Below are 12912 nucleotides of genomic sequence, written 5' to 3' on the forward strand. Positions count from 1 at the left end.
TGGCCACCTCAACATGATCTGAGAACAGCCTGAGAATTACACTTCACCACCCTGGAGTGCAGCGTCACGCTTCCCTCCACCGTGGCTGACGGGCTTCTGAGAAGCGGATGGGACAGATGTTGGGAAAGTGAATCACACCTCGAGCACACTGGGCTTCCTCCTGGCTAGGGGCTGGGGTCGAGGATGGGGGCAAACAGTCATCACCCAGCTGTGCAGCGTAAGCTAACCTAGTGGTTAGGAGTGTGGGCTTTGAAGTCCTGCACATCCAAGCTCCAGTCCCAGCCCTCCCCTCCCCCCTCGCCGCCCCCCGCCCCCCCACCACCACCACCACCACCACAGCCCGGTTTCCTGAGCAAGTCTCAGTTTCCTCATCTGGTAATTAGGGCTAGTTATTCCCTCCCTCCTGCAGTGGTTGTAAGAGTTACCTGAGAGGACACTAGCTCCTAATAAGCATTCTGTGAACAGCAGCTGTTATTACATGTTAAGTTTTACACATCGGCTTTTCTTTACTGAAAGGATATCTCTTCCCAAAGACAGAAGGGGTGATGGGCGTGCTCGGTTTCCTTAAGGTTCTGACACACACCGTTCCTCCAAGCTGCTTGAGTGCCCTCTGAATTCCAGTCTGTGGAGCACAGCAGGCTTTGCTTGGCCTGGGAAGCCCTTGTTTTTCATGGCCTGGGAAGGAGCACAGGTCAAGATGGCAGCCGTGTGGTCTTGGGGCTGATCTGTCCAGTCATTGTGCCACTCCCATGGCTTCTCAAGAGGGCCAGCATTGTTTTTCTTTCTTCAAGAGAACAAATCCATGTTATTTATTTACTTTCCAATAAGTCTAAATCCATGAGGGGTAAGCATTACACGGATGCTGTGTCCACTGGCCTTAGCAAGAAGGTTGCTTTGGAATTTAGCACGAACCTTGTCACTGTTTCCATGAGCAAGAGTTACCTTCCCCAGGCGACTCTGGTTTTGTCTGGTTTGCCACCAGGAGTCACTGTGTTGTTCTTTGCTTTGTACACATAAGCACATCTCTTGCCCAAAGAGAATTCAGTTTCATCTTGAGCACAAACACCTTCAATTTTAAGAAGAGCTGTGTGTTACCTCTGCTTCCAGAGACTCCACTTATAGCTGGCAAAAATGGCCTTGGCCCACAGCCTTCCAGACGTAATTGTCGTTATAGAAGTCCTGTCCCCAGCAAGCCTTCGGGGCTCCAAGATATGGAGAAAGGAAGGCAAAGCCCCCTATTTTTCTTTTCTTTATTTATTTTTAAAATTGTTGACACCATTACAGATGTCCCCCATGCGTCCCCCTTTGCCCACCTTCACCCAGCTCCCAACCATCTCCCCTTCTCCTGGCCTTCACCACACTGTTGTCCATGTCCATGCATTATGCACATGTGCTTTTTGGTTAACCTCTTCACCTTCTTTTATCCAGTTCCCTCCCTCTCCTGAGATCTGTAGTCTGTTCCACTCTGTTTCTTATAATGGAAGGTCTGAAGCAATGATAGAACCTTTCTCAATGCCCCTTGAAAATGTGATAGAAGTCATGGTCCTCTCCCACTCAAAAAATGCACATGCCTGCACAGTTTATACAGCCAATTCTCGCTATTTGTGGTTGGTATGTCCCATAAAGTCCCTGGGAGCACCGAATTCTCAAGTACGGGACCATGGTCCCCGGGGCAAACACTGAGGTAGGTCCCTGTGAGCCTCTGGTCACAGCATTTTCACCAACGGGTCAACACATAACTTTGTGTTATGTGTGTTTCTGTTTCAAGACACCTCATTTAATATATATTGTTGGTTCGTTAACATTGAGCTCACGGCCAACAGCACTGTCATTTATGCCCAAACAAATCTTACCGAACACGTGTATGCATTCTGTGAGCCGTCACAGTCTTCTTGCACTTAGGAGCACCAGACAGCACTTCAGCAGTGTGCCTGGGGCCATTTACACAGTGGAATCACTAAGAAGTACAAAGAGGCAGATCGCATGGAATCAAATAGCCTGCGACAGTCACTTGTTTTCCGTGCGAGAGCCGCAGAGCGTTGCCTCGTTCAGCCTCAGCTGCGGGTGTGCGCATTGAATGACTCTCACTTGCCCTGCTCTGCACATGTGCGTGGCCACAAACGACTGCACAAGTGCCATGGGCATTGACTGTGGGATTACAGAGAAATTGTAGCGAGTACATGAATCTGCAAAAACAGAATCTGCAAATAATGAGGACTGACTGCATGCGAAGCCCATGGAAGCCACGCCTCTGCGAGTTGGGCAGTGAAGTGTCTTATCTTTTGCAATCCTTTGGAACCTGTCTCAAATGGCGCAGATAAAACGTCTTCCTGCAAAACCATGGGTGTCCTTCACCACACCTTTCCATTCTTTTCTTCCTTAATATTTTATACCTCAGCAATTTAAAACCTGGGCATTTGGGGGGAAATAAGCCTCTTATTATAAAAACTATGAATATTTGGTGCTTTCTTACATGTACTATTACTGGTCTTAGCAGTCAAATGTTCATCTTTCTCAAAGGAGCCTGATTATTACTTTTTGAAAGAATCTGCATATGAAGGAAGATTGGAAGGAAGCATGAGAAAAGAAAACAGTTGTTGGGGGTAGCAGAATGTGAAAACATTTTTCTTTCATAATGTGTTCTTCAGTGTTGGTGTTATGTGATCTCAGACATAAATAAACTTAAAAAAACAAACTTCAATTAAAACAACATGCCTAGGAGTAGAAAATGACCAAGGGAAATATATTTAGGCACAGGGACACATTGGCAAAAGAGATCGAGTGCTCCAACTTCCCCATCATTTCTGTCCTGAGGGCTTTTCTGAGGGCCATGGTATTTCTCCCAACGATGGATTTTAACATCCTAAGCCCTCTCTGTGCTTTCCTTCGTGCTGACACATAATGCTAAGACAGAAAATGGAAAAGCAGTAGTCAAGACGTAAAGGGCACAGGTAACTAGCACATCATTAGGTATCTCTGGGAAACCGGAAACTCTGCAACATGTGGTTTTGTGAAAACTACTGAGGAGAAGGTCTGGAGAGAAATCGCCAACAGGAGTGCAGACAAGTGGCCTAAAATAATGCAGATTGGACATAGGTGGAACCTACAGCATTTGAGGACAGAATCTGATGCAATTCATGGGCCCAAATGTCTTAGTAAGACCCCCCCTTGAAGACCATAGAAATCAACCAATCCAGGTTTTATTGGGAATACTGAATCCTTCTATATGTTAGGCTGGGCTATATATGGCAGATACCAAAAAATCAGACCCAATCTTTGGCCTCAAGTCCCAGTCTGCTTGGGAAGGCAGGATTCAGTCATCAAAGAAGCCTCTGCTCTCAATGGCACACAGTGCTGTGCCATGTGGGTGCCAGGCCGCGGTCTAGGCTCTTGGGACACACAGGTGAAGAAGAGAAAGTCCCTGTCTTCAGGTGCTCAGATTCCTGTGAGGGAGACAGACAATAAACAAGGAAACAAATAAGGACCACACCAGACAGAGATGACATGACGTGCTATGAAGAAAACAGATGGCAATGTGATAGGAGTGCTTGGCCTCTCTGGGGAGATAACATTTGAGCGCGGGGTGAGAAAGTGAGCCAACTGTGCCAATACCTGGTGTGTGCGGCAGATCAGGAGACTGGGCCAGAGGGAGAGAAAGACACCTGTACGGAGGGAGTCCTGTAGGGGCTAGAGGACATGAAGTAATACGTGACTTGATTCTGTAGATCAGGGATGCAGACACTGCCGCCCTGGCTCCCTTAGCAGACATTGCTAATCTAACCCCACACTGTCTCCCACCAGGCCCAGGGGCAACCTCTCAAGCAGACACTACCAATCAACTGGAGTTGATGTGTGAGTTAAAGACTATTTGCCTCCTGTACTATAAACAATGGGGAGCCTTTTAAAGGTTTTGAGCAAGAGACTATCAAAATGGAAGGAGTGTTTTAAAGAGATTAATCTAACCATGGTGTTAATACATGAAATAACTTGACAACTTTACTCATTTTCATCAACCTCAAAAGCTAAGTATTATACATATAAGCATCACCAATGGACACAGACACTAGTTGGGGTAAGGGCATGTGCTGGGGGATGGGGTGACCAAGGAGAGGTCAATAGGGGGAAAAGGAGACATATGTAATACTGTATGTAATACTTTAAACAATAAAGAATTTTTTTTAAAAAACTAGGTATTATTAACTTCTTTGAGCAGATAGAGAAAGAAGGTAAGTTATTCAGTTTTAAAGCCCTTGCTCATTTCACTGTGGAACACTGGTATTTTAAGTATAAGCAATGGGAATTTGGATAGAAATATTGGACAGATGTGAAAAACATAAAGGAAAAATTAGTGGGAGCTGATCACTAATTGGAGATTAGAAGGAAGGCAAGGGTCGGGTCAAAGATAATAATCACGACAAATGAAAATAGGTCACGGTTGCAGAGAAAAAAGTCTCGAATGCTACCACCAGACTGTTAACGCTGTTACTTCTGAGGAGTAAGATGGAGAGTGGCAGTTGGGGGAGCACATTTTTATTTGTTACTTTATAAGCTTCTGCATTTTGTTTTGCCATAAGCATGTAATTTTGTAATTAAAAATACTTTTTTTTCCCCTCTTGGGTGACTGAGAGATGCCACTGACAGAATTCAGCAGATGCTAAGTTTGGGGTTAGGAACAAAGAGAATACATGCTGACAGGCATGTTGAGTGAGCGCTGGTGGGAGAGCCACGTGGCAACGGCTCACAGCGTTTAGTCCAAGTACAGACTCAGGCCCATTTGTACTTCTAAGCTCTGACTCTTCATTTTGGGTTGCAGTCAGTCCAGACCATCATGTCTGCCACTACACTGTCCCTACTCGGCAGGTCACTCAAACCAAGAGCACAGGGACCTATGCACCCCTCAGCCCAGTGCACGGGAACAGGGCTGGTCCCAGAGCAGGAGCTGACTCCACTCTGGGCACGTTGTTCTTCTTCATTTGCTCGCAGTCCCCAGGACTGGTCCTGGCAAGGTGGTTGGGGAAGGGGAAGTGAGGAATGCCTCTGGCATGCCTGGCCCCTGGCGAAATGCTAGCACCCTATTCTAGGAGGTGAGCCCTTGCCAGGAGACACCTCCCAGGGGTGATTGACCTCTCTGTGCCCTGTATGGGCATCACCCCATACTGTTTACCTCAGAGCAAAGGGGTTGTGAGCCATGGCTAATAAAAAGAGCTACTTGTCAACTAGCAGTTAACATAATCACAACCATAACAAGGACAAAAATAATACTGTGTCCAGGGAAAACAACAGTTCACTAAGAATTTGGGAGTAGATTCCTGAGGCGGGAATGAGATGCCCCCATAATCATCTTACTCAAGATGCTTTTTAATAGAAGGTAATAACCAGAAATGAAACCAGCAGCATGATGTACACCATGTCATAAGAAATAATTGTTGGCCCGGCCGGGCTCCCGGGAGCAAGCCTCCCTCCGGCTGCCTCTCTGCTGTCAGGTGTGGACTTCATTTCTCTCCACGGCTCAGGAGGGGCTTGCCCCCCGCATGCAGCCTCTCAGAATTGGAGCAGGGAGCCCACGAAGCAGGCACATGTTGTCCCAGCTTCCGGAGCAGTCGGGAGGCTTTGAACTCTGGGAGTGGGCTGCTTCCTCTGTGGGAGAGAGGAGGGTGGGGCAGGCCCAGGGCGAACGCATTTCCCTCCTGTTTGTTTGCCAGATGTGTGGCCTCTAAGCAATCTGGCCTGGTGGGTACACAGCTACCACCGCCCGGGTGGCCTCGAGTGGAACCCCCAGCACTGCAGGGTTGCAGAGTCAGTCTCCCTGGGGCCCTCAAGCAGCCTAGGGATGTGTGGTTTCTATAGAAACCGGCCTGAGGACAGAAGCTTCTACATGTACCAGCTCTCCAACGTGCTCGTGGCCGGTCCCACTGGTACTGGGGGGACTGAAGGAGTCCTGGCCAGCACTGTGTGTCCTCCTGACACCTTATGGCTGGCATTTGACCCAAAGCCTCTGTCCCCAAGGTCAATGTCTTGTGTCTACTTTCGTTGCTAAGGCCTGATTCTAAAGCCTCACTTCACACTCGTGGCCTTTGGCAGGGAAATTCCTCTGAGCGGCGGAAGCAAATCTTGTGGTTGTGGTGCGTGATGCAGCACTTTTACTAGTACCTGCCCGCACACCCCTGGCTGAACCTGGGACATCTGGGAAAGATCCCAGTTCTCTTTAGGAAACGGCAGCCTGAGCCGGCGGCCCTGCCCTGCATTACTCAGAGTCTCGGAGCTGATTCATTCAGTGATACAGACGGGAGAATCCGGCAGCGCTCTCTGCTACACACCTGTCTCAGTTAATCACCTAGAGTCAGCTGACATCACTGGGATGGTTGTAGAGTGTGCTATTTTGAATTTTATTTATGAAAGCTGGAGGGGAGGCTAGGACCCCCCTCCCGCCCCTCAGGACCTGGTCGCTGGGCCAGGGCCCTGGGTGCTTTGGCCACTGGTTGCCTGGCTTCACCTGCACCTTTGTGTTGAAGGAAACCCCTGGGATTGTTCAGGGCATTCCTTTCATCCCTGTGGCTGGCTCCTTCCTCCCTTGGCGAGCTCCGTGAGCCCCTGGTAGACAGGATCACCTCTAAGGAGGCCTCTGAGCGGTAATCCCTCCCCGCCTGTTTCCTCTTCCTCTCCTCCTTCTGCCTGGGCCTGCCACCCGCCTCCCTGACAGCCCAGAGTCCCACTAGATGACTTAGAGCCTCAGAATCTCTGAGCCCGTAAAGGGCCTTTCCCCCTCTTCTCACCTCCCTCTGCCACAACACTTTTTTCTTTGTTGACTCTTCTCTACTCAAAGACAGTTTCTTCTGCTCGGTTGGCACCAGGAGGGGCGAGTGTTGGGCATTTCCCCTTATTTTCCTGCCCTGTGCTAAATTCCTCTGGTTGGTGCCAGAAAGTGCGGCTGGCCTGCAGTGTTCCCAGCCCAGGGGCACGCCAGCCTCTTCCCAGGGGGCTCGCCCTGCGCTGTCCACTAACACTTGCAAAGTGGCTGCTTCAAAGAGAAATGTGCTGTCTGTGTACAATATATACCAGGTTTCTAAGACTTGGAACAACAGCAACAAAAGAATTTCCACTAGTTTTAATCATTTTTATATTGACCATATGGTCAAATCGTATTTTGGATATATTAGGTTAAATAAAATATTAGAATTACTTCACCTGTTTCACTTTTTTTAAATGTGGCCACTAGAGAACTTGAGGTGACAATGTGTGGCTTGCTCATATTTCCATTGGACAGAACTGGTCTCGGGGGAGGGGCTGGGCATCACTTCCCAGGGCTCCTGGGACCACAGTGCCACTGCGTATTTGCTGTTTGAAATAGCTCCACTTGGCCTTCAGGCTGAGCCTTCACGTGGTGACTTCCACCCACACAGTGAAGGCGGGACTAAGGGGGGAAAGTAAAATAAACAATAATGAAGAAGTTTTTCCTAGTTACCTGAATAACCCATGTGATAGGTCATGTTATTGCTATCAATGTGGCAGTCCCAGACACCTGTTTGTTAGTTAATGTGGCTATTGTGAGACCCAGAATTTATAATAGCCATCATAATCATCGATGTAGCCAAAGCGAGCAACTATGCCACCGGACTGAAATGTGCACTCTTTAACTGGGCACGGGGGCGTGTGTTTGGAAAAGCAGCTCTTTCAGGGACTAGCTGGTACCATGAAGTCCTGAGAAAGTTCCTGGGGCAGGAAGGCCCTGCCAGGTGATGGCTTCCTTAACTCCCGATGGCTGTGCAGAGGAACGCATGTGTGGATACACACATTGCTGTCCGTGTGTGTGTGCAACCTTCTTTGGAGTCTCCAAACAGCTCCAGTACATTACCCCTTCCAATGCACAGTGGCTGCAACCCCCCAGTGTCGCTCACAACACAGTCCTCCTTCCTGGGGAGAGGCAGGCAGGAGTTCCAGGTCAGGGCTTTCCTCCCGGAGCAGCCACCCACTGGCCACTCGTCTGCAGACCTTCCTTCCTCCACCCACCAGCCTCACCGCCACTGCGTGTTCATCCTCAGAAACTTTCAGCGAGTTTGTTGTTGCAGGATAAATCCCAAACGCTGTTGGACTCAAAGCCCTCAGCACTCTGGCCCCCGAATCTTTGTCACTTTCTTTCCCACCATTTCTAAAGTCTACTGTCTAGTGTCTAGTGACTAGAGTCACTAGACTCTAGTGGGAAAATAATGACACAAACAACTGTTCTCTGGGAAACTGCTCGGAAGGAGAAGTCCAGGGGGCCTGGAGGAACACCCTAGCTTTCCTTCATCCTTGCTCTCTGCCTGGTGTGGATGCTCCTTGATGAGAGTCATGGCTTTTCCTTCCCAGGGGATGTGCTTGGGGGATGCTCAGGGAATTCTCAGCAGAGATGATTGGTGACACAGTATCAGAAGTGGATAGCCAGTGTTTTCCATGTCTGTGCCCAATAGTTTAGGCCTCAGAAGGGCCTGGCTGAGCAGGAGGAGAGAGTCAGGGTGTGGGCTGTGTTCCTCCCCCAGCTTTGTGCAAGGCCGTCAATGGCAGTACACTGTAGATATCATACTGTAGAGATGATTCCACTCTGTACACTTTGATTGAGGAGCAACATGTTTAAAGAAATATTTTATATCTCCCTGCACTGAAAAAGAAATGATGATGACTTCCCTTTGTGCAGCTCAGACCCCCAGGAAGGTGTCCTGACGGTGAGCGTATCACCAGGGGAGTGTGGTGAGTGATGCCCATCAAAGTCACGGTGTCCCGCCCTCGGGGTGTCAGCCAAGGAGTGTGCAGAGCAGGAACCAATGTGACAGCATCGCCCATTGAGACAGCATTACATCACCCAAGTTCATGGGGAGTTTCTGTGGAACCAGAACAAGTGAGTTTCTTGCTCGCTGCTGTGAGATGTCTCACGATCATGGAAGTGAACATGATCTTATGAAATCCTAACTTGCATTTTCTTCATTGGGACTCACCGGGCCATGCTGCAGTTTCTAAAATAAGGCCCTCAGGCTACTTTCTGGCTAGAATCATCCGAGGATTCCTGTGTCTCACCCCAAATCTTCCAACCACGACTGGGGTGAGCCCCAGGAGTCTTCACCCTGCCTAAGCTCCCCAGGGAACTCTTGTGCAAACTCACCCCCATTTGAGAATTCCCCCTGGAGTGCTACTGTCAGCTACAGGTTCTATCCAGACCCACTTTCCCTCTAGTGAGACAGAGCCAAGTCTGGGTCACTGATTCAGACTCCTCCTCACATGGTGAGTTTTTATGGCCAAGGGTGGGGTGGGCCTGGACAGAATTCTAGGCTCCTTTTTTACCAGCTAACCTCAGTCAGGCCTACACCAATCCATCAGAGATGTTCTAATATTGAACCTCAAAGAATAATAGCCAAGTACTCAGTCTCTTTCCTCTTAGGAAGTTCTGAAAAAGTATTCACTTCCTGCTGCTCCGATGTCCTAAAACCTGTGGAGAGGGACCATATTTGTCAAGCAGCAACAGCAAAAAGAGTCCTACTAACTAATCCCTTCTCACAGACTATGTGACAAGGACCACTAAAATGATTCTCCCTAAGGTGTCACAGCTGCTTAAAATAGAGGCAGCTCAAAACTTTTGAATATCATCTTAACTAAAAAGTATGGATTTAAATTATTATTTTTTTTAATGATAAAAAGGACTCTTTACCTTATCCTTTCTACCACTCCCAAATCCTGAATATTGGTAATAAAAATGTTTCAATTATAATTTTTTTCTAAGGCAGCCTCTTAAAGGTAATACTCCTAAGGCTAAACGTGGCCAGCATTGCAATTTGTCTCTCTTACCTCCCTGCTCTATTCCTTCCCCCTGTTTCAGCCTCTGTCCATCCCCAGGCTACAGGGATGTTGGTCTCCCTCCCAAGTCTCTGTTCTAGAAGCAATCATTTGATAAAAACCAACTTACTCTGATAAATACAAACTACTGACAAGATTTTATGAATTTCCCATCAGAAGAGCATTTTTAATTTTATTTTTAAATTATATTTTTATTGATTTCAAAGAGGCAGGTAGGGGGGGCGGGGAGAGATAAACATCAATGATAGAGAATCATTGATCTGCTGCCTCCTGAATGCCCTCTACTGGGGATAAAGCCTGCAACCTGGGCATGTGCCCTGACCAGGAATCGAACCACCATGACTTCCTGGTTCATAGGTCAACACTCAACCACTGAGCCACGCTGGCTGGGCAGAAGAGCATTTTAAAAGAGAAAAAGAGAGAGAGAGAGAGAGAGAGAGAGAGAGAGAGAGAGAGAGAGAGAGAGAAATAGTTAGTACCAAGAATGAATCACAAATGATGGCATTCATCATCTGTGGGGTAAACAGCTTTTAACATCCTTCCAATCATACCTTATGGTTGGATGCCTAGCTGCTCTGCTCTGCTGGAGGCCAGCCCCGAATACTATCAGCCTGCTGGAACATTACAATAAGAGTTTAGCGTGGGCACACTAAGGTGGGCTATTTAAGATGGACAAGAAAGATTCATAATAGATGAAGCTGAATGATGGGTACATGGAGGTTCATTATACTATTTTGTGGATCTTTGAAAATTTCCATAACAAGAAGTTTTAAAATGCTCTTTAACCAAAAACTAGGGGTGGTGATTATGTTGGGCTTTTGACTGTGTGTAGATTGAAGGAGTGAATAAAAAGATCCTGTTGATTTTGATATATATCATTCCATTTGGTCAGCTCATAGCCAACAGGTTCATATTGAACATGGGAAATTAAGTTAAATCATTGCACAAAAATATGCCACAAATCCAATTTCTTCCTCTTTAGTAAAATAATATTTTTATGACCCAGGAAGTAAAGTATCATTATGCAAAAAGGGAGGGATCGTTGTACACAGTTCAAGTCCTCCAAAAAGAGAGTCGTGGTGTATGCAAAATAACCACAGTCCTGGGCTGGCTCCTGCTCTTGCCAGAATCAGTCATGAAACCTGTACTAGCAGAAATTCAGGGTCTCCTAAAATAGTCATACTTGCGCTAGAGATTCATGCAGTTGAAGCTATTAGTGTGTCATAATCTGAGAACTTGTCCCTGGATGATATACAATTATGATTAGCAGAAACCAGTGACAGTGTGACTTATCTCTGGGATAATTTGTATGTAAATACACAAAGTAAAACTTGGCCATCTAGAAATCTTGGGGAATGAGTCATTTTTGCTATCTTGGTGTTACTGATATCCTTCAGGCAATACAACTTTAACCATTATTTATAGGAATTCCATGAAAAAGTTGTGAACCTCTTCATCTTGTTACGGTTGATCATGGTCTGTCCTTGTCTTGGTGACTTAGTGACATGATGATGAGCAAGTTACTGTGTTTCTTAATGTCAGGGAAGCTGTGGGCAGGTTGTAACTTCCTCACTAACTGCTCTTATACATGTACCTTGTAAAGCTCTTCTTCCTTTTGTCCAGGTACCAGCTACCTCTTCTATCCACTCTCAGATGAAGGTTTCTAGCAACTTTTCCTCTGGCTCTGCCTTTTGATTTGTTGTAGTCTTCTGGAGACTGGAAAGCAGATACCTGGCCCTTTTTTTGAATTGTGTAGAAAGGAAGAGTAAATAGAACTGAAATGACTCTGAAAGAGGGGCTCGACGAATGAGCCAAGTACTGGGTTTTAGGACTGAACTTTTATGAAACCCTTTCTGGTGGATCAGAGGCCAGTATTCTGAATGGATAAGTCTTCATCAAAATAATGTATATGGTTGTAGTAGGTATAACATTTCTGTGCTATGTTTTGAGCTCTATGTCAGCTTATTAAAGGGTGTTAATATTCATGGATCCAAATTATATCAGATAAATTATTTTTTAATTTAAGAGTGGTGTGTGTGTGTGTGTGTGTGTGTGTGTGTGTATTAATCGGCCAAGAAGTGATTTGGCAGCATATAGGTGGTGAGAGGCAGAGGAGCACAATATTAAGAGCCAGACCACCTCCATGGTAAAACGGGGATGAGCATACTGTTGTTGAGTGTTATATGACTTGGTATTGATAAAGCATTTGGCAGGGAGAAGAATGAGCCAGAACTGAAGACTGGTTTATGATCAGAACAAAAATAGCCCCCTTCCCCTCACCTTCTTTCTGATTCAGGGGAAGCGGGGGGAGAGAAAGAGAAAGAGAAAAAGAGAGAGAGAGAGAGAGAGAGAGAGAGAGAGAGAGAGAGAGAGAGAGAGAGAATAGGGAAAATTGAGAAGGAAAGAAGCCAGGGAGATCCTTGGTGACTATTTGTGTCTATTCATAAAATGACCATTACCTAAAACAGAACTATAATGTAAATAATGATGGCAGCTCAATGATCTGCTCATATCTGGCAAATAAAAATGTAGAAAAAACAATGGTAGAGCGAGAGGATAGTGAAAATAGTTATGGGGATGGGCCAAGAAGGAAAGTACTCCAAATGTGGCAGGTGCAGCAGTGAGGACTCGCTGTCCCTTCTGGGATACCTTGTCTATAGGGACGTCTAGAGAGAAAGAGTTGGAAATGAAAGTCATCAGGGTTGGGCCAGGGACAAGGACTGCTGAACACTGAGCTTGGCCGACTTCTTTAATTTTATGATCTCATGAAACACAAACTCTTCTGCAAGGAAGTGCAGTTTTGAATTGTTAATTAAACATCGATTCAATCAATGGAAGGACAAAGCCTGAAGATGTGGCATAGTTAATTTAGTGGCTCCGTTTTACTCCCCCATCTGTTAGTTGAGTCATTTCCAAAGACAGACAAGCAGGACCCCTGAGCTGTGGCTGGAAATAAAGAACAAAGATTAGCTTATGTACTGACATGTTTTTAGCCATCAAGACCTGGGACACCAGACAGACTGAAGAACTTTCAAAGCTTTCAATGAAAGCCAAACAATAATCCAGAAAAGTCTCTCCTCAGTGGGAATG

At 46.5% G+C, this 12912-nt stretch overlaps 1 protein-coding gene and 1 pseudogene across 1 annotated transcript in view; one reads left to right on the forward strand and one right to left on the reverse strand.

Moving 5' to 3' along the window:
* The window catches only part of ATG5 (autophagy related 5), a 187276-nt gene that overhangs the window by 166015 nt on the left and 8349 nt on the right, over window positions 1–12912 (forward strand). The window lies entirely within an intron of this gene.
* LOC132236606 (large ribosomal subunit protein eL33-like) lies at window positions 672–7487 on the reverse strand (annotated as a pseudogene).

The sequence above is a fragment of the Myotis daubentonii genome, chromosome 6, assembly GCF_963259705.1.
Source record: "Myotis daubentonii chromosome 6, mMyoDau2.1, whole genome shotgun sequence".
NCBI classification, from domain to species: domain Eukaryota; kingdom Metazoa; phylum Chordata; class Mammalia; order Chiroptera; family Vespertilionidae; genus Myotis; species Myotis daubentonii.